At 37.3% G+C, this 22,515-nt stretch overlaps 1 protein-coding gene across 15 annotated transcripts in view; it reads right to left on the minus strand.

Annotated features, from left to right (window-relative positions):
- MARCHF8 (membrane associated ring-CH-type finger 8) overlaps positions 1-22,515 on the minus strand; it is a 109,526-nt gene that overhangs the window by 74,593 nt on the left and 12,418 nt on the right. For 6 of the 15 annotated variants that reach the window (XM_067025145.1, XM_067025143.1, XM_067025146.1 and 3 more), the window contains 2 exons: positions 10,650-10,730; positions 9,141-9,233 (listed from right to left, as the gene is read on the minus strand). The exons of 5 other annotated variants lie outside the window; for them this stretch is intronic. The gene's annotated coding sequence lies outside the window, so the exon portion shown is untranslated. Of the gene's footprint in view, positions 1-9,140; positions 9,234-10,649; positions 10,731-19,229; positions 19,277-22,515 lie in introns of those variants that run through there. 4 more of the 15 variants (XM_067025152.1, XM_067025149.1, XM_067025148.1 and 1 more) reach the window with 3 other exon arrangements.

Here is a 22,515-nt window from a genome sequence, read left to right on the forward strand (position 1 = left end):
TAGCTCACTCCAATTTATAACAAATATTTAACTTTATCATTTCCAGTTGACTTGCAAATTTATATCGCAAGCCACAGAAAAATACTGCATTTTAAAATTATAGTCCATATTCTTAAACTATTAGATGTTCTACATTACATATATAATAACATAACCTTAAACTATTATAACTATATAAAACTAAAGCTGTATCTTTAAACTACTCCAGTAGATTATTCAAGGTAATTTTCTAACATGCAACCTCAAAGGCTGGAGCCAGGAAGAGAGACAGAGTGGACTCCAGGTATGTCCAACAATGCTGCCCAGTGGGAGAATGGGCCACTAAGGAAAACTGAGGGAGCCTGGTGCTGCAAGTCCTAAGCCAAATGCAAGTGCTTGGCCGGGAGAGAGGAGAGTGTTGCAGACTGAAGGCCGCTGTGTGCAACTGAGAATCTCAAGGAGCAGAGTAAGAGAGGGGTAGGCCAAGGCTGAGGGCGAGTGAGTGAGAAGATAACGTGGGGCAGGCAGGACTCAGCTCCAGACAGTGTGTGTAATCTGTGACTTCTCCAGTGACTCACGGAGACCTCAGCAGAACCACTCCACTATGTGTGTGAATTAGGTGAACCAGGGATGATTACAAGGAAAAGGGCCTATGATGTCTAAATCTTCCAGAAGATTCTGAACCTGAAGGAAGTTAAGGAGGAATACCCATGGGCACTCTGCAGGACAAATACAAGAGTACTGAAAACACTAGCAGTTAACAAAAGGAAAAGAGGAGATTTGTTGGGGTTCTTTCAGCATTTCACTTCCGAGAAAGGGGAGTGCAAGTCTGACGGACCTTAGAGATGGAAAATACCTTCAATGAAGTACAGAACTAGTCTACTTCCTCCAGTTCCTCCACTTGCCCTTTAATGCTTGTCTTGCAGAGAAAAATCTGATCTTTACAGATGAGGAAAGGGGGATGGAGGAAAAGTCAAGGCTGCAGCAGCCCAGACCCCTGCTCCTGGGCATTCACCACACCATAATAGAGTGACCTGCTTACATTTTTGCCTCCTTCACTGGACTGTGGGATCCTTGAGGGTTCAGTAATGAAGCCAGAATTAGAATTACAGGGATAAATTCCTGCCATTAGTCACAGGATGTTTCTGTTTGCCACTGCTGGGTAACAAACTACCCCAAACTTTGCTGCTTAAGCAGCAACAATTTCCTATTTCTCACAATTCCATGGGTTGACTGGGCAGCTCTTCTGCTGCTCTTACCTGACTTACTCGTGCTGCTGCATTGGGCCCAGGTCAGCTGGGGATTGGGCTCAGTGAAGAAGGCTGGGCCTCCCTTTCCATGTGGCCTTCCTCACAGCCTTCTTCACATAATGGAAGCAGCATGCCAAGAGAGCTGGCCCACTACACATGGTGCTTCTGCCTGCATCATGTCTGTTGATGCCCTACTAGCCAGTTCAAGCCACATGGCAAAGCCCAGTACCGAGGGTGTGGAAACAGACTCTACCATTTGATGGGAGAAACAAGCAGACCCACACTGCAAAGGGGCAGAGGCATGGGGAGGTGGTTCACTGGGGGCTACTGTGTACCAATTTACCACAAATTGTTTTTGTTATTTTTCTCTCTGATAATAATTATTTTTATTAGTAGAATTTTTTATTATAAAGTGTTTTTACACCTATTACATCTAAAAATAAATTATGTTCTTTTTAAAAATAAATTTATTATCTTTTTATTTATTTTTGGCTGCGTTGGGTCATCATTGCTGCGTGCAGGCTTTCTCTAGTTGCAGTGAGCAGGGGCTACTCTTCGTTGTGGTATGCGGGCTTCTCATTGCAGTGGCTTCTCTTGTTGCAGAGCACAAGTTCTGGGCACATGGACTTCAGTAGCTGTGGCACACAGGCTCGGTAGTTCTGGCTCGTGGGCTCTAGAGCGCAGGCTCAGTAGTTGTGGCACACGGGCTTAGTCGTTCCGTGGCATGTGGGACCTTCCCAGACCAGGGCTTGAACTTGTGTCTCCTGCACTGGCAGGCGGATTCTCAACCACTGTGCCACCAGGGAAGTCCCAATTATGTTCTTTAATTTGAAATGTGGAGGGAAAAGTTACTGGGCTATATTTCTAGTTCAAAATAATGGATCCAAAAATATTTCAAGGCTTAAAGACTAGAATTACTACTGGCAGCAATTCACATCATTTGAAGATCTCATGTTTCTTCACAAACATATGAAACATATAGATCTTTTGAAGCAAATTCATTAAATTGACAGAAGAAAGAATTCTGACCATATTTTATAACCGAAAAACCTAAGGCAGCTATATTTTATTTGAAATGTTTCCTACAAAAAGAATTCTCATCACATCACACTATATAACGTAGCATACAATGCTGGTGGTACAGACAGCCCTGCACCAGCCAGCTGTCATCCCAGGCTGGAGCAAGCATCTTCTCTACTTAATGCAGTAAAGTAGAGAAACCAGAGAGGGGCTTGCCTCATCGTCCAAGAAGTTTCTGTCCAGCCAGGACAAATCTTCCCGAAGACCCATGCCCATGCCATGGTCAACTCTACCCTTGTTCATTCTGATCCACCCCCTCTTGGGATGCTGTTCACACTCTGCACACCAGGGCAAAAACTCCCTGGCCTTCAGAGCACATCTCAAAGCTTATCTCCTCTGTGAGCAAAGAAACACCAAAACAAGCTCCCCCACCCCTACCTTACCACCCACAACATGTACCCAATATTCTTTACAGTTCGACATTTAATTATACACAAAACGGTCCTTCAGTATATGTGCTAATTTTATGTGTCAACTTGAATAGGCCACAGTACCCAGATATTTGGTCAAACATTATTCTAGAGGTTTCTGTGAAGGTATATTTTTAGATATGATTAACAATTAAATCAGCAGACTTTGTGTAAAGGAGATTACCCTCTATAATGTGGGTAGGTCTCATCTAATCATCTGAAGGCCTTAACAAAACAAACAAACAACAAAAAAAACCCTTGACTTCCCCTGGAAGAAGAGGGTGTCTGCCAGCAGACCCGTGGTCTCAAACTCCAGACTCAACTCTTCTCTGGGTCCCCAGCCTGCCAGCCTACCCTGCAGGTTTTGGACTTGGCAGCCTCTACAATCGCATGAGCCAACTTCTTAAAATCAATCAATAAAAATCTCTCTATATCCATCTGTCTATGTATATACTATTGCTTCTGTTTCTTTGGAGAACCCTAACACAAAATACTATCTAGTTATAGATTATTCCCTACAGTGTATAAAGCTTGGCCTACTTAAAAGGTTGAATTCTCTCTGGACCATTACATATTTTTTTAGCATTCCTTATAGTGTTCTGGATTATCATGTATTTCTTTAGTATTCTCTACAATGTTCTATATAGAGCAGGGGTGAAATACTTCTAAAATGTTAACTGGTGTTTGTTTTTTTTTAAATAATTAATTAATTTATCTATTAATTTATTTATTTTTGGCTGCACTGGGTCTTCATTGCTGCACGCGGCCCTTCTCTAGTTGCGGCAAGCAGGGGCTACTCTTTGTTGCGGTGCGTGGGCTTCTCGTTGCGGTGGCTTCTCTTGTTGCAGAGCACAGGCTCTAGGTGCACAGGCTTCAGTAGTTGTGGCATGCAGGCTCAGTAGTTGTGGCTCACAGGCTAGCTGCTCTGCAGCATGTGGGATCTTCCAGGACCACGGATCGAATCTGTGTTCCCTGCATTGGCAAGCAGATTCTTAACCACTGCGCCACCAGGAAAGCCCTAACTGGTGTTTCTTTATGACTAAACCTTGAATCCTTCCAGTTTCCTAACCTTCTGGCCCCAATTACTGTGATTTGCATGGTAATGCATAACAACCCGTAGCTGAAAGAAAGAAAGCAACATTGGCCCCAGAGGAAAATGGTCCCAGAGCCAAGTCTGCAGAACAAGGCAGAATCAGAAAGTCTAGCTTTGATCCTTGCCCCCTCCGTTCTATGCCTCTCTCTCCCACACTCCATTTAAAATATATAAGCAAGTGTGTGTGCACGAATGCATACGTGTACACATTTGTTTCTGCCTCCCAACACCATCTTAGATGAATGGCTGCACACTGTATATGATTTTCTTTCCTTGCTTTTTTTTTTTTGTGTGTGTGTGGTACACGGGCCTCTCACTGTTGGGGCCTCTCCCGTTGCGGAGCACAGGCTCCGGACGCGCAGGCTCAGTGACCGTGGCTCATGGGCCCAGCCACCCCGCGGCATGTGGGATCTTCCCAGACCGGGGCACAAACCCGCGTCCCCTGCATCGGCAGGTGGACTCTCAACCACTGCGCCACCAGGGAAGCCCTCTTTCCTTGCTTTTTACTCTTCCTATTGCTTCCTGGAGACCATTCACCCCAAGTATATAGAGATATTCTTTATGCCTTTTTGCAGCTACATCCTATTCCACTGTGTGAATATGCTGTAGTTTATTCAACCAGTCCCATATTAATAGACATTTTGGTTGTCTTTAGTCTCTTGTTATTACAGATAGTACTGTATCTAATACCTGGTATGTAGGTTTATTTTTTTAAATTTTGCCACCCTATGGGGGATTTCAAATTTAAGTAGAATAACTTGCATTCAGGAAGCATTCAGATGCAAAATTACTGCTGCTGATGGATTATTCTGCTAGTAGTGGGGAATTCAGGAGACCAGTCTTTTGACCAAGGTTTGAAGTCTTTTCTTTGAGTATGGGTCCACTGACTGGAGTTCTAGATCATTGTTCTTGTATTAGCTATATCCATACAGTAACTTCTGTATTTTCCAGTTTCAATTTCTTTAAAGTAGATTGAGACTTCAGAAACTTTTGAAGCAATCCTAGCACAGAATTATAGTCTTTTATGGTGTTTTTTCCTGGGCTTTTGTAATTGTTTTACTTATAACCAATTTGTCAAAAATTTTTAAGGAAAATAATATGCCTTTATGGATAATTTCCAAAGTATTCAACTTATTTTTTATCGAAATAGTAACTTTTTATTTTTGCAGCCACATTTTTGCTCATTTGTGATTAGTTTACATAGTGTTAAATTAAATTATACAATTGCAATAAAAAGTACAGCCGACATAAACAGGCTTGGGTATGTTAAAAGAAAATTTTCCATAGACAATTTACTGATCAATAGATCAGTAAATCAATAATAATAATAATTACTATTATATTATTATAATTAATAATCAATCAGTAAATCAATCAGTAAATCAATAATTCACAAATTGGGCAGCACCCCGTCTAGCAGAAAGGAGCTCCAGTGAACTAAGAGAGAGATTTTTATAAACCAAAGTGAGCAGGAACAAGGAAGCTATACTGGGCATTTGCTGATTGGTTAAAGTAGGTTACTTTCTTTATGTGGAGCAAAGGGAAGCCTTGGAGCCAGGTAGAGTAACTTGTGTTGAGCAGGCAATACTGATTGGTTGACTTAGGCCTTCCTTTTCTAGGAGAGTCAAGTGCAGAAATTTAGTAAAGTTTGGTTTCCTGATATGGGGTGTAGCATAAGCGACTCCATCTTGGGCCTAATCTGGTTACTTTTGCAGGTATAAACAGATTTTTTATATGCTCATAACTCAGCTGGTGGGAGCAGACATGTACATACTGCTTAGAGTAGCTTACTAAATGTGACCATTCTGTATGTTCTGAGCATTAGCTAACATATTTTAGGAAGGGAATGGATAGCATCAGTCCTCTTCTAAAATCTCCTGTTTCCCTGTAGGGGCCTGGTATTTATAGGTGCTCAAAAAACATTAGATGAGCTATTTCAGTGTCTGCAGGTCATGCTGGCGTTCTTATCCCTATGAAAATAGATGCCTGTCCATTTCTTTGGTTCAGATATGTTATGTGTCTTCTCAAAGAGAAGGGATTTAAAATGACATAAAAATCTCTGAGAAGCGATAGTTAACTTTAAAAACAAATAACTGTTTCCTGATTTACACTTATGTCACTTTTAAATTAGGTCTTGGGTTACTATTTTGATGACCGACTGAAACATGTTTTTCTAACTATAGTTTTTGTCACTGGAAAGTGCTATCTAGAGGGAGAAAACTAACAAGAATAGGTTTCAGGATCACAGAACAAACAGTAAACCTAAGACTTTTACATTCTACCACCTGTGTGCAAATTAATATAATATTAAAATTGAAATCCCCCTATGGGGTGGTAAAATTTTAAAAAAATACAGACGTACCAGGTATTAAATACAGTACTATCTGTAACAGCAAGAGAATAAAGACAACCAAAATGTCTATTAATATGGGACAGGTTGAATAAACTGCAGCACATTCACACAGTGGAATATGATATAGCTGCAAAAAGGCATAAAGAATGTCTCTATATACTTGTGGTGAGTGATCTCCAGGAAACAGCAGAAAGAGTAAAAAGCAAGGAAAGAAAATCATATACAGTGTGCTGCCATTCATCTAAGATGGTGTTGGGAGGCAGAAACAAATGTGTACACGTGTGCATTCTTGCACACACACTTGCTTATATATTTTAAATGGAGTGTGGGAGAGAGAGGCATAGAACGGAGGGGGCAAGGATCGAATCTAGACATTTTGATTCTGCCTTGTTCTGCAGACTTGGTTCTGGGACCATCTACGTGTTTTCCATAATTATTAACAACAACAACAAAATCAAAAAAGTTTTAATCCCTGAAATTCAAAAGCAAATGAAACAAAGCTAAATATTTATTGAATTGCTGGTGCAACCAAGCAAAAAGGAATTATTTCAAATAATTTAAAACACAATTTCATAGTACATCCCTAGAAGAAACTATCCTAAGAATAAAAAGGATGGGAGAAAATGTTTTTGAATTCTTAAATGGTTTTCAGTAATCATATTGTTAGTATAATACTGATAAATAAGTACCATTACTTATTATCAATAAGTATCAATATTATTATGGACCAAGATTTTCAGCAAATATGAAATCAAATAAGTTCAGTAGAATCCTCTATTTCTAAATTTAAGTTTGAAAAATCAGTATGAAACTCATGAAGTATCTTCTCTGAAAGCCTAGAAGCAACAACTGACCTGTGGTATCCAAACTGTGGTCTCTAAATACAATTTCCCATTAAAAGGAACCACAGTTCATTGAAGAAAGGGCTTATTCCAGAGCTACAGCTGGAGATATACAAGCTGAGCATGGACATCTTGTCACACCAGGAAGCAAGAAGCTACCAAAGGCATTCATATCAAAAGGACTCAGGAGCCAACCTGAAGGTACTCTCATGGGCCAAAGAAGGGACAACTTGATCATCCATAAAAAAACAACTTGAGGGACTTCCCTGGTGGTGCAGTGGTTGAGAATCTGCCTGCCAATGCAGGGGACATGGATTTGAGCCCTGGTCCAGGAAGATCCCACATGCCGTGGAGCAACTAAGCCTATGTGCCACAACTACTGAGCCTGTGCTCTAGAGCCCGTGAGCCACAACTACGGAGCCCACGTGCCACAACTTATGAAGCCTGCACGCCTAGAGCCCAAGCTCTGCAACAAGAGAAGCCACACAATGAAAAAAAATAACCTGCGCACCGCAATGAAGAGTAGCCCCCGCTCACCGCAATTAGAGAAAGCCCGCGCGGAGCAACTAATACTCAACAACGAAGACCCAATGCAGCCAAAAATAAATAAATAAATAACAATTTGATTATTAAAAAATAATCAAATGTGTAAAATTCATGTGTTCTTAACGATATTTTTAAAAATAAAGAAAAACATCATTTGGCCATCTTTGGAGATATTAAGGTCCTTCCAAGAGTTATAAACAAAGGAAAAGAATCAGTCATTTAACCTGTTTTCCCTGTATGAACTGTACCTCCAGGTAACCAAATAGTTGATAAAGATAAACTTCTCTATGGAAGTAAACTAAAAGCTAATAAATGAAGAGGGAATGATGAAACTAGAACAGCAACATCATGCAAACCCCAATTAAATAATGCAAATTGTAAGTGGCCACTAATATCACAAAGAAAAAACAACAATCAGACATTATGTGCTGTTGGAAACCACTGTCTATGAAACATTCTTGCAAAAAAGAAAAAAAGAACTTAAACCTCTAAAACTAACGGTGGGGTAGGAGGATGAACATGTTAAATAACACCACTGGGATGTATTCAGCAAAGTTCACAGTATGGGCGGTTCTACAAGATAAATGACAAGATTTATTCAGCAGACACATTTCAAGAACAAAGAAAATAAATAAGAAGGGGAAGCTATAGATTAAAAGATAATTTTAAGAAAACACATCAACTGAATGTAATGTATGGGTGGACTATGATCAGATCCTGATTCAAACAAATCAACTGAAAAAAACCAGTATGAAGTAAATTTGGAGTGATAGCAGTTCTATGGTCAATTCTAAGAAAACAGCCCTTATCTTTCAGTGAAAGTACTGAAATATTTAGATAAAATTATATGATAACTAGAATTTGCTTGAAATATGCAGTGGGAGAAGTAATACAAGGAAACAAAAGAGGCTATGAGTGGATGCCAGCTGGGGGATGGACAAACAGTAGCTCATCGTATTATTCCTCTACTTTTGTATATAACTGAAATTTTCCATAATTAGGTTTTGAAAATTTGATGAATGACTGTATATCTATATGCTTTAAGTTACTGACAAAATGTTTATGGTATGCATAACTTTTCCATTCTACAGTTCTTTCAGCATACGTGGCAATGTACTCTTTCACCTGTCTCTCCTCTGGGACACATGCCCCTTACTTCTCTGAATTATAAACTAAAAGCACAGAGCCTGCTACATAGTAGCTGTTCAATAAATGTTAAATGAATAAATTTCAGTTTGCTGTACATCTCCTCTGCTCTAGTAAACCCTCCAATAACTCTAATCTGTTAATTCAAGTTGTGGTAAAGGATGAGAAAATAGAACCAAGTACAAATAAATAAGGTAAAAAAAATCCAAAACCCTGCCCTTAACCTTTTAAATCTATATCCCACAAAAGATGCTCATTCTTTTTTTATTGTAGTAAAAAACACGTAACAAAATTTATCAAATTAGCCATTTTTAGATGTACAGTTCAGTAGTGTTAAATATATTCACGTTGTTGGGAAAAGATCTCCAGAGCGTTTTCAATTTGCAAAACTGAAACTCTATACCCATTAAACAAAAAATGCAGTAAATTCACCAAACTTACTTTAGTAATCATTTCCCGATGTATGTAGGTCAATCATTTTGCTGTACACCTTAAACTTATACAGTGCTGTATGTCAATCATATCTCAATAAAACTGGAAGAAAAAAATAAGTCAATAGCAAATAAAAGATGCTTACTCTTAACACTTCCTACCCATTGCCTATTTTATCCTATATGTGTCTCTAGCTACCACAACAGCTTTTAAAGTATAATTATTTTCACAATAAACTTTATGGATCACCAGCACAATAACAGCAGATTAAAAAAAAATCCTTAAAGGAAATGAGAGAGGTCAGAAGTATGACTATGAAGTCATATGAACCTCTGTGCAGAGGATGATCCATATGACCCTCTGTTCAGAGGACAGGGCTGGAATGTGCCTTCACAATCTCTCTGAATGGGAGTGACAGGCCAGAAGAGGCAGGCCCACAGCTAAAGGAAGTCAAATGAGGCAGCACCAACTATGGAAGCAGTAGTCCTTTTGTGCCTGCATTCATTAGAGGCTTACCACTCCTCTGGCTGCCCCATAATAATGATGGCAAGACCGCTGGTAAGTACACAGTGCCAATCTAACAGATGCCTTAGATCAGGTAGTTAGGAAAGCACTGTGCCAAGCCTCATTCCACAGATTTTTAGTTAAATATGCCAATTCAGGCCTACAAAATAATAATAATAATAATAATGACTTAACTATAAATCTAGTAACAATAACCATAGTATAAGTGTTTAACAAATAAGAGAAAGTATCACTGATACTTTTCTGCCTGTTACTATAGTTTCAATTAACTTTGGTGGTTTTATTTTAGAAAGATGAACCCTGAGTAAATCACTACTTTTGAAAATCACTTACATACAACATTATTCTTCCTAAGCATGACTCCCAGCTGACCCTGCACTGGGACCACTTCAGGAAAGAAAGATAAGAGAGATTTTGCACATGACTGGGGTTACAGGCAGGGTCAGTCCTGCTAAAGGCCAGTTTACAAAAAAAGTCTGGGAACTCTCCAGAAGGTAGGGGGACAGGGGGTAAGGCACGATTCATTCTAAAGCAACAGTCTGAGTTTAATCCAAAGAAAGCCATAGAGCATGAGAACACTATGTGGTTTGGAGAACATGGTATCTGTCATTCACACTACACTGCATAAAACAAGGGAGTTGTAAATAGAGTTAAAGACACTTCTCAAACGACTCTGTAGAACAATGAAAGTTCAAGGATTTAGAAGCACAGGAAGCCAGCTGTTTGTCACAAAACTGAGAGTGGCATGGGTGACAATGACACTGTAGAACTCCTGCAAAAGGCTGAGGAATTGACAACATTGGATAGGTCCAGAAGGACTGAGGAGTGAAGGTAAAGTTAGAATCAGGAGGATAACAGATAAGCCAATCAAGAAATTACTAGAACCCCTTTCCCCTTACAAGGCCAGGTGAATAAAATGTGCCTGTAATGAGTACTTAAGTACTGGTACTCTGAAAAGTGGATAATGTCATCCAGGACAAAAGTGCACCCTACCTCCTGGCAGAATTCATATTCAAATGGCCTCATGAGGAAACCATCTTCAATTGAGGTCCTCTGGACTCTCACAGATTAAATCTGAAAAAAAAAAAAAAAAAAAAAAAAAGCTCACGATAAAAATTTACCATATACACGAAGAAATATATCTCTAAGAATGACAATCAGCAGAAATAACCAATAAGAGAAACAATATTTGAAGAGATAAAAGCTGAGAATTTTCAAAAATGGACAAAAAATTTGGGTCAAGAGTCAAGAAACACAACGTATACCAACTAGTATAAACAAAAAGAACTGAACACCTAGATGCATTGTAGTAAACTGCAAAATAAAGCCAAAGAAAAGATTTCAAAACAGCCAGAGAGAAAAAGAACAGATTACAATTAGATTTGACTACAGAATTCTCACCAGTAACAACAAAAGCCAGAAGACAGTAGAATACTATCTTCAAAATACAGAGAAAATGTAGCTGTCATCTAGTATTGTATGTCCAGCAAAACTATACTTCAAGAATGAAGATGAAATAAAGAATAAAAAGTAGCAGAGAGAGTTTATTGCCAGCATTCTTTCAATAAAGACACTCTGAAAAACTATGTCACAGAAAAGTAAAAAAAAAAAAAACTCAAAAAGGAGATCTGAGATGACAGAAGGAATGATATGCAAGTATTGGTAAACATGGAAGTAAATAAATATAAACAAACAATTCTCATGCTAAAAATAATATTAGTTTGCAATTTGTGGGTTTAAACAAGAAAAAAATTGAAATCTGAAAAAACAAAACGTTTAAGTGAGGGAGGAGTGGTCACTAGAGTTAAAATATTTTTAAGTATTTGTATTGCTTGGAGGGCAATTAAGATATTGATAACTTTCTGTTTTGTTAACTTAAAACTCTATGGTATATGACCCAGCAGTCCTACTACTGGGCATATACCCAGAGAAATCCATAATTCAAAAAGACACATGCACCCCAATATTCACTGCAGCACTATTTACAACAGCCAGATCATGGAAGCAACCTAAATGCCCATTGACAGACGAATGGATATAGAAGATGTGATACATATATACAATGGAATATTACTCAGCCATAAAAAGGAACAAAATTGGATCATTTGTAGAGACGTGGATGGACCTAGAGACTGTCACAGAGTGAAGAAAGTCAGAAAGAGAAAAACAAATGCCGTATATTAACGCATATATATGGAATCTAGAAAAATGGTACAGATGAACTGGTTTGCAAGGCAGAAACAGAGACACAGATGTAGAGAACAAATGTATGGACACCAAGGGGGGAAAGCGGGGGGTGGGGGGGGGGGGGATGAATTGGGAGATTGGGATTGACATCTACACACTATTATGTATAAAATAGATAACTAATAAGAACCTGCTGTATAAAAAAAAACTCACTAAAATTAAAAATAAAAATTAAAGTCTATAGTAGTATCTCAAGAATAAACCATGAAAAAACTCCCAAATTAATACAGAGGGAAAGCATCATAAGAAAAAAATAACTGCAAAAACCTTATTTTTATTTAAAGGAGAACAAACAAGAAAAGAGAAAAAAAGGGGCAAAGAAAAGTACAAACAGAAAATACAAAGAAAATGAACAGGCATCACTGCAAATACATCAATAATCATAATATACATAAATTAATTAAAATTGACAATTAAAAGACAGATTATAAGATTATTTTATAAAATATAAACAGCTCCAGTTATATACTGCTTAAGACATATGCAATGAATAATAACACAAAAAGTTGAAAATGAAAGGATTAAAAATATTAAGTATTAATCAAAAGAAAACAGGAATAGCTCTAATAATAATAATAATAATAATAAATAGGCCTATTTCATCTGTTACCCACTGTGAGATGAAGTTGAGAAAACATGGTCTTAATGAATGGAAATCTCAACTGAGAAATGAAAATTATGAAACAGAACTAAACAGAAATCCTAGAACTGAAAAGAATGAAAACTTAATGGATGATCTTAACAGTAGATTGGAAATGAGGAAAGAGTTAGAGAACTGGAAAACAGACCAATATAAATTATCCAAGCTGAAAAATAGAGGGAAAAAAAAGATTGTAGAAGAATGAACACACTCTCACAAGCCTGTGAGATAATACCAAGCACTGTAACATATATATAATTGGAGACATAGATGGGGAAGAGAGTGAAATTCGAGCAGAAAAAGTATTTGAAGGTACAATAGCCAAAAACCTCCCACATCTGATGAAAAACACTGACATATAAATCCAAGAAACTCAGGGAACTGTAAGTAGGATCAATATAAACAGAACTGCACCTGAGCATCATAAACTGCTGAAAACCAAAAATGAAGAGAAAAATCTTGAAAGCACCTAGAAAGAAATAATAACAATGACAACAATAACAGTAACAATATGACCACTTTCTGTCAGAAAAAAAACAAAAAGCAATGAAATGACATCTATAATGCTGAAAGAATTACATATACAGCAAAAAATCCTCCAAAAATTAAGCAAAATAAAGATGTCCAGATAAACAAAAACTAAGGAAATTCATTCCCAGCAAATGATACCTGATAAAAACTAGAATCTACAAAAAGAAATGAAGGGTACCAGAGATGGAAAATATGCAGGTAAAAGAAGAACTATCTTTCATTTTCTCCTCAATTTCTTTAGAAGGTGCCGGCTGTTTAATGCAGGAAGTGTAACATTAGGGTACAATGTAGGGTTATGTAAAATATATGAAAACAATAGCACAATGAATGTGACAGGAATGGAATTATATTGTTGCAAGGTGCTTCTTTTTTAAAAGAATCGGTAAAATATTAACTCTAAGAGTAGGAAAGACTGGAAATAAGTTAAGGATGCATGCTGCAATTGCAAATGCAACCACTAAAAAAAAGTTATTAAATGGAACACGAAAAAAGTCAATAAAGTAAGGGAATAAAAGAGTAACAGATAAAGAAAAAAAGAAAGATCTAAACCCAAATACAGCCAGTTCTCAATGTGCACAGTTATGTTCTATAAAGTTGCCACGAACATGGAATTAGTGAATACTGAACCATTGCTCCTAGGGGAAATGCAAGGTTAGGTTCCTGGGAGCCTCTGGTCACAACACTTTAGTCAACCATCAACACATAACGTTGTTTTATGTTTGTTTCTGTTTAAGGACACCTTATTTAGCAAATATATTTTGTCCATCCATTAACATTGAACTCATGACCAACAGCACTTTAACTCCTGCCTGAAGGAGGCTTATCTAATAACGTGTCTATTTTCTCTGTAAGGCACATTACAGCCTTCTTTACTTACGAATACTAGACAGCACCTCAGCACTATGCTTAGGGGTAGTTTTAAACAGTGATATAATCCACAAAAAAGCACAAAAATGTGAAAAACATGGCACTGAATAGATTACAAAAAGAACACGACACATGTTTACAGTATAAGAAATGAAATGAGAAGGCAGAGTTTGACTTTTCAACCTCAGTTGGGAGCCTGCATACTAGATGACTCAAAAATCTCACTGTTCTGTGCATGTCTGTGCATGACCTTAAGAGCACTGTGAGCAGTGACATTAGGATCAGAATTAAGTTTTAGTGAGTAGGCAAATTTGCAGATATATAATTCATGAATAATGAGAATCAACTGTGTATCAGTAAGTATTCAATATATTACATATAAAGGGACTAAATATTCCAATTAAAAAGTAGAGATTGTCAGAATGGGGAGAAAGAAAAACAAAAACCACAAAAACCAAGACCCAACCATACCCTACAAGAGATACACTTTGAATATAAAGACACAGGTCTAAAGTAAAGAGAATGGAAAAAGAGAAACACAACTTTCCACAACTGACACAAGCTGAAATTTAAAAAACCTGAATAGCCATATATCTATTAAACAAATTGAACTGGTTAGTATACCCTTCTGAGAAAAGAAAACTCAAAGCTCAGATGGTTTCACTGGTGAATTCTATCAAACAATAAGGAAGAGAACAATTCCCAGCTCATTTTAGATGCTCTGCATAAACCTATAAACAAAATCAAAAAACATTACAAAAAACTACAAATCATGAACATAGTTCATGAACCCAGATGAAAACATCCTTGGCGAACTAATGGAAAAATTGGCAACTTAAAAAAGAGTAATATATCATGACCAAGTGGGGTTTATCCCAGGAATATAAAGTTGGATTAACATCTCAAAGTCAGTGTCATGTAACATAATAACAGATGCAAAAAAAGCACTTGCCAAAAATCAACATTCATTCTGAGTTTAAAAAATAAAAACCCTCAGCACACTAGAAACAGAGAAATTTCCTCAATCATATAAATCTACAGCAAATAGCACACTTAATAGTGAAATCCTGAGGCCTTCCCCACTTGATTGGCAGCAAGACAAGAATGCGCACTCTTACCACTTGTATTCAACAACTGGACAGAAGGTCCTAGCCTGTGTAATATGGCAAGGAAAAGAAACATAAGGTCTAAAAATTGGAAAGGAAGGTATAAAATTGTTTCTTTTCACAGAGTACATAATTACTAACATAGACATTTCTAGGAAATCTAAATTAGTCTAGCCAGATTAATCTAAGTCAATTTAGTAAGGCTGCAGGATGCAAGGTCATTTCACAAAATCCAAATGTATTTCTACATAATAGCAACAAAATGAAAATGAAATTTTAAAAATTTATCTTAATGTCAAAGAGAAGATTAATTATGAATAATCTTAAAGAAAGACATGCATGTCTCATGTACTGAAACCTACAAAACACTGCTGAGGTAAATTAAATATCTAACAGCACGGAGACATACACCTTGTTTGTAATTTGGAAAATTCACTACTATAAAGATGTTGATTCTGCCCAAATAAGAATTCCATTCATATTCCTACCAGAAGTTTTTGTAGAAATTGGTCATTTGATTCTAAAACGTATAGGAAAATGCAAAGGATCCAAAACAGCCAAAACAATTTTCAAAAAGAATAAGTTGAAAGACTTACACTTCAAGACTTATTATAAAGCCACAGTAATCATCAAAGTATGGTCCTGGCCTAAGGACAGACAAATATATCAGAACAGAGAGTCCAGGAACAGACTCACACTTACATGGTCAACCAACTTTCAAAAGAGGCACCAAAGCAATTCAATAAGGAATGGAAATCCTTTTCAACAAATAGTGCTGGAGCAACTGGATATCCATGTAGAAAAAAAGATAAACTTTAACCCCTAATCTGACATCGTGAACAAAAAATAATTTGAGATGGATCATAGAGCTTTTTTAAATTTTTTGATGCATTTATTTTGAAGAACAGTCTTCTGACTTCAAAACAGAAAAAGTTCCATGCTCTGAATTTTATTTTTAATGTTATTTTTCCAAGCCAGTTTCATAGCAGCAAATTTTCATGAGACAGTAAACTTCAAAAGTTTTAGTTCAGTACACACATCTATTTTTTCCTTCCAGTCTTATTGAGATATAATTGACATACAGCACTGTGAAAGTTTAAGGAGTACAACATAATGATTTGACTTACATACATCATGAAATGATGACCACATAAGTTTAGTGAACATCCACCATCGCACACAGATAACAACATTAAAGAAATAGAAAAATATATTTTTCCCGTGTGATGGGAACTCTGAGGATTTACTCTCTTAACAACTTTCACATATAACACGGAGGAGTGTTAATTGTATTTATCATGTACATAACATCCCTAGTACTTATTTATCTTATAAATGAGTGTTTGTACCTTTTGACTATCTTCATCCAATTTCCCCCCGCCCCCACCTCCAATAACAACAAATCTCATCTCTTTTTCTATGAGTTTGCTTGTTTTTGAAGTATAACTGACCTACAACCCTATGTTGGTTCCTGGTACCCAACACAGTGATTCAATATTTCTATACATTTCAAAATGATCACCATGCTAAGTGTAGTTGTCATCTGTCACCACACAAATATATTATATAATTATTGATTATATTCCCCACACTGTATATTTCATACCTGTGAGTCATTTATTTCGCAATTGAAAGTTTGTACCTCTTAATTTTAACCTAAAAGCCAAAACTATAAAACTCCTGGAAATAAACAAGATGCAAAAGCACATGACAAAATTCAACATAAGGAGGGACACCAGAATGTCTCCCCGTGGTGCTGGATTAACATTGGTAGTATCAATACAAAATCACAGTTTTTAATATATATAAGTAAAAAATGGAGATATATCTGTGCATGTGCATATGTGTCTTACACACACACACAAAAAACATATCCTAGCTCTGTCCACAGAAAAGGAGTAGAAGTAATGACACGTTAGTTGTACCCAACATGCACCCAGATCTTGTTCCCCACTAACAGGAACAAGGCTCCCTGGAGAAAAGCTGATTTGAGGGCTGAGGCACATAAAATGAGCCCAGAGCACCTTGTTGCACCAGAAAGCAAAAAAATGTTCAAAAAATTATGGAGATATATAAAAAGGAGACAGAAGCCAGCTTGAAAGGGTTCACACTGACTAAGTCTGGGACAATTATCAAAATAATTAGAGTAATGAATCATAGGCCACTAAATAAGAACAGATCTATGAATAATTCAAATAAATAATTAGATAAATAGGGCTTCCCTGGTGGCGCAGTGGTTGAGAGTCCGCCTGCCGATGCAGGGGACACGGGTTCGTGCCCTGGTCTGGGGGGGTCCCACATGCCGCGGAGCGACTGGGCCCATGGGCCATGGCCGCTGAGCCTGAGCATCCGGAGCCTGTGCTCCGCAGCGGGAGAGGCCACAGCTGTGAGAGGCCCGCGTACCGCAAAACAAACAAACAAACAAACAAACAAATGGGGCTGGAGCTCTTCTTTACAGCAGAACACCAACTAATAAATACAGAAGGAAGTATGGAGTTGGAAAATCATCACTGGATGCTAAAATGTGTGGGTGAATGTTCGATGAGGAACAGGATATTTATATAGTGTTAATAGTATTAATTTCAAAGGGAAAATCTGTATCTTAGCAGTAGAGAAATCTGGCAAATATCAACTTCTCCAAGTGTCCAAAGTTATCACCAATACTGGAACAAACTAACGTCAGGTGGCTCCAAACTGTCTTGCACTGAGAACAATAAAAATCACTTTTGTGTTATTCCGTCTACAATGTATAACCTGACTCTAACCATGCGGAAACTTCAGACAAATGCAAATTGAGGGACATTCTAGGAAAAAAAAAAACCAAAAAACTGGTCTACAGTCTTCAAAAATGTCAATATCAATACTGACAAAGACAGGTTGAGGAACTATTCCAAATCAAAAGAGACTAAATAAACATGACAACCAAATTCAGCATGATTCTGGATTGGATACTGGACAGAGAAAATACAAGAGCAATAAAGGACATTATAGGGATAACTGTTGAAAATGCAACATCAACTGTGAGTTAGATAACAGTACTATATTAATTATTAAATTTTACTATGCTCATATAACAGAATGCCCCAGGTCTTAGGATATACACAACTTAGATTCAAATGAATCAGAAAAAAATGCATTTATATATGCATAGAGAGAGAGTGATAAAGCTAATGGGGTAAATTTATAACAATTGGTGAATCTTAGTAAAGGATATATGGTAACTCTTTGTACTCTTACACTCTTTCTCTAAATTTGAAATCATGTCAAAATTAGAAGTCACACATAAAGCAAAAGACGTAATCGTAAAATTGGAACAGTGTTTTGCCAAACACGACAGAAAAGGTCCCTTCCTTCAACATATAAATAAATTTCATAAAGGAATCAGAAGAAAAGCAGTAACACCCCAAAAGATTATTGGGAAAACAACATGTACACTCAATTAGCAAAAGAGGCTAATGTACTTTTAAAGGAAAAAGAAAAATAGTAAAAACAAAAAATCCACTTCATTAATAATTTAAACAGGCAAAGGAAGATAACAATGAGATGTCTTCCACCTGTTAAGTCAGTTATTTTCTTTTTTAAAACACTCAACATTGTCAAGAATGCCCTAAAATGGCCACTCAACACCCTGCTAGTGGGAATGTTAATTAGGAATTTTCAGCAATGCAGTTCAGCAATATAAGCCAAGAGCCTTAAAAATATCCACACCACTTCACTCAGTTCATGACACTGTCCTAAAGAAATCATCTGAACTGTGGATTCAAACATATGCCCAAAGTTACTCATTAAAGGATATTTACAGCAGCAAAGTTCTTTAAAATAAGCTATATGTTAAGCAACAGGGAAATGGTTAAATAAATTGGGATATAACCATAAAATGCAACATGCAGTCCTTAAGAGTTGCTAAAAATGGAAAATGTCATGCAACAAATGTTAAGAGAATAAAACTTATAAAAATAGGCATTCAGGATGACCTTGATTAGACAGAAAACAATCAGTAAAGCCCAGAAAAAAGTACTGATAATGAAAATTGATTGTTTGAAAATGAATAAAACAAGGACTGTGAACACCTGTTCCAGTCTCGAGTTTATCTATGAGATCTCTCCTTGCCCACCCCTCACCACCTGCCCCCACCCAAGACAGAGCCACCATTCCTTACATGGTGGTATCATTTGCAATTACCTTGTCTCACTCCCTCAGCACTCTGAGCATTTCTTGAGGTCGTGGCACCATCCCCAGATGCACTCATTAAACATTTGATGCTTCATATTTACAAATTCTTCCACCTCATTTTGTACGTGCAAAAAAATTACTGACTCTAGATACTAAAGTCACCTCAAAAATGAAATCTAAATTGAATAAGGAAGTTCACCAGGATGCAGTTTCTCTTTTCTTAGCTTCTTTCAAATAAAAACATTGAGAAAAGAGGTTTCTTTTGAAGCTCCAGACTCCCAAGGCAGGCTTCAGACAACATGAAGACATCACATACCTGATTAGTGTTGTGTGCTAGGACCACTGGTGTCATTGTCAGCTCAGTTTCATATCAAAGAACATTTGTTTTTAAGTCTAATCATTAGCTGCCACCAAAAAAACACACCCATCTGCATGTTGCAGTGCTCAGCCACTACCCAGGGCCACACCTGACTCCAGCTCTGCCCTATTCCCCACTGATTCCACCTTCCACTTGGCAACTTTCCACCTTATTACCTGAGCAGAGCACAGTTAGGAGGAAGAGGCTGTGACCAAGGCTGGCAACATGGAGAAACCAGATGGGAGTAGGATGGTCACAACTGTAGCAGGGGGCTGGCTGGCTGAGAGGCATTCGTAAGTCAGTGGTTTTCAACCGGGATGATTTTGCCCCCGAGGGGACTTTTGGCAATGTCTTAGAGGTATTTCTCGTTGCCAGAACTGTCGGGAGGCTACTGGCATCTAGTGTGAAGAGGCCAAGAAAGCTGCTAAACATTCTAAAATGCACCAGACAGCCCCCATGACAAACTACCCACACCCAAATGTCAGCAGCGCTGCGGACTAGGACACAGAGTGAGTAAAGGAGACCTGAGGTATTTTAGGAAATTTAAACACACACACACACACACATATATATACACAAAACCTCCTCAACCAGATGCTAAGGCAGGGTGAGATAGTTGTTCCTTTGGACCAAAATTCTACTGCAGGAGCTGGGAACAAGAACATTATAATTTAATAAAAGTAATAAGAATACTTTTTCTCCCCAAGGGCTTGCTCTGCCACATATCATATATTTCTTCAAAGACTGCCTCACAGCAGAAACTGTAAGAAGATAATACTATCAAAATTGCCCAGACTGGTAAACATCTCCAGAGAAGTTGGCAATGCACCCACATAGTTGATGACAAATTTAGCTGCATATCTCAAGGACCTAAGAACCCAAACTCACAGCTCCCAGCTTAGCTTAAAAGAAAAGTGGCAAGCATTCAAATACCGTATGCTAACACATATATATGGAATCTAAAAAAAAAAAAAAAAAAAAAGGTTCTGAAGAACCTAGCGGCAGGACAGGAATAAAGACTTAGACGTAGAGAATGGACTTGAGGACACAGAGAGGGGGAAGGGTAAGCTGGAATGAAGTGAGAGAGTGGCATGGACATATATACACTACCAAATGTAAAATAGCTAGCTAGTGGGAAGCAGCCCCATAGCACAGGGAGATCAGCTCGGTGCTTTGTGACCACCTAGAGGGGCAGGATAGGGAGGGTGGGAGGGAGACACAAGAGGAAGAGATGTGGGGATACATGTGTATGTATAGCTGATTCACTTTGTTATACAGCAGAAACTAACACAACATTGTAAAGCAATTATTCTCCAACAAAGACGTTAAAAAAAAATCAAAGATCATTCAAAAACAAGAAAGTAATACTGCTCCTTTCCCCACATGAATCATCAAAAACTACGTAAGAGTTAAGAGAAGCAACATTTTCAAAACTGAGAACAAAAAGTACTCAGTCTGCACTTCAACCAAAAAACAATTGCAAATAAAAAGGAATTTATTATATGAATTGTCATTACTATAAGTCAGTTTAAGTTAGTGACCTCTGTGCCACATTACAATGTTTTTTCTTGATTATTTTAACAACTTCATCATGTCATGATTTCTACCCATGGGAGGCCAGAAAGTTAGAGAAGTCATCCATCCCTGGCTGAGATTTAAATAATCTCGACCTGACTGATATATCATTTGCCAGTCTGACCTTGACTTTTGTCCTTTCACTGTTAGGAAGCATCCAGCACTTAAGGTGGCCCATTTCAATGTTGGACAGGAGTAACTGTTAAACATGGGTCCATTAGGCTGAGACAAGAGCACCATCCTTCCATCCACAGGCATTAGTTTTGCCCTTGATTAGAATTGCGTGAAACAAACTTAATTATTCTCAATATATCAGCACTTAAAAGTTTCTGTAAAATTATCCTGCCCTCCCTACCCGAATCCTTTTTCTTCTCCTGGTTGTAAAATGTGCTCTCCTCATGAACTGTGTTATAACTAGCTCAATTATGATTCAGTGAGACAAAAAACCAGAATGATAGAAATAGAAGGAATCTTAGAGATCAACCATTTCAAACTCAACCCTACTTTTATAAATGAGTAAAATAAGGCAGAAAGGGATGAAGCAAGGCTGCTTGGCAAAAGTCAAGCAGCTATTCAGGAAAGCTGGGAGTGGAACTCAGGTTTCCTAACTCTTAAGTCTAATCTCTTAAGTCTAATATCAAGTTGTATTAGATGCTGTAACTAATAGAATTGACATTTTTAAAGTTTTATGATAAAATAGAAAAATATTTTCAGTTTTAATAAGTTAAAAACAACTCACATCATCACAATCACTTTATGAAGTAGTGTAACTGTGATCATCCACTTTATGGATGAAGAAACCCAGGCCTAAGGTCATCAGTAAGCATTGAAGCTGGCTCCAGAGCCATATCCTTAACTGCTATGCAATCTGGGTAAGCACTAGAACATTCCTAACACTATCACAACTGAATTAACAAACTTAAGACTTTCAGTGATTCTTTAAATTTTTAATGCTTTGACATAATCTAATATAAAGATATCCTTCCTGAGAACATATTTAAATTAATTTTTAACAAATCAAATTAAATTTAAAGATTTACAGTATGTAGCCTCCTGGCATAAAATAAAAGGTCATTTAAACTTAAAAATTAGGTTACAGTATTAAAGTATCATCTTCTACATCAACTACCCTAAAGAAATTCACCAAGAAGCAAACTAATCTTTCTGGGAGCAACACAGAAGGAACTCATTATGGCTTGGAGCTTTTTGAGAAACTTTAGCCAAGCAAAGCTTCATGCTCTCAATTATTTCCAAAGGCTCTTCCACATATGATTGTGTGCCATGAACAATACAAGCACTGAGCAAATAACATATTCAATCTGCCTAATTCATACAAATGAAATAAAATATTAAGAAGTAATA

Source organism: Kogia breviceps, chromosome 2 (assembly GCF_026419965.1).
Source record: "Kogia breviceps isolate mKogBre1 chromosome 2, mKogBre1 haplotype 1, whole genome shotgun sequence".
Taxonomy (NCBI): Eukaryota; Metazoa; Chordata; class Mammalia; order Artiodactyla; family Physeteridae; genus Kogia; species Kogia breviceps.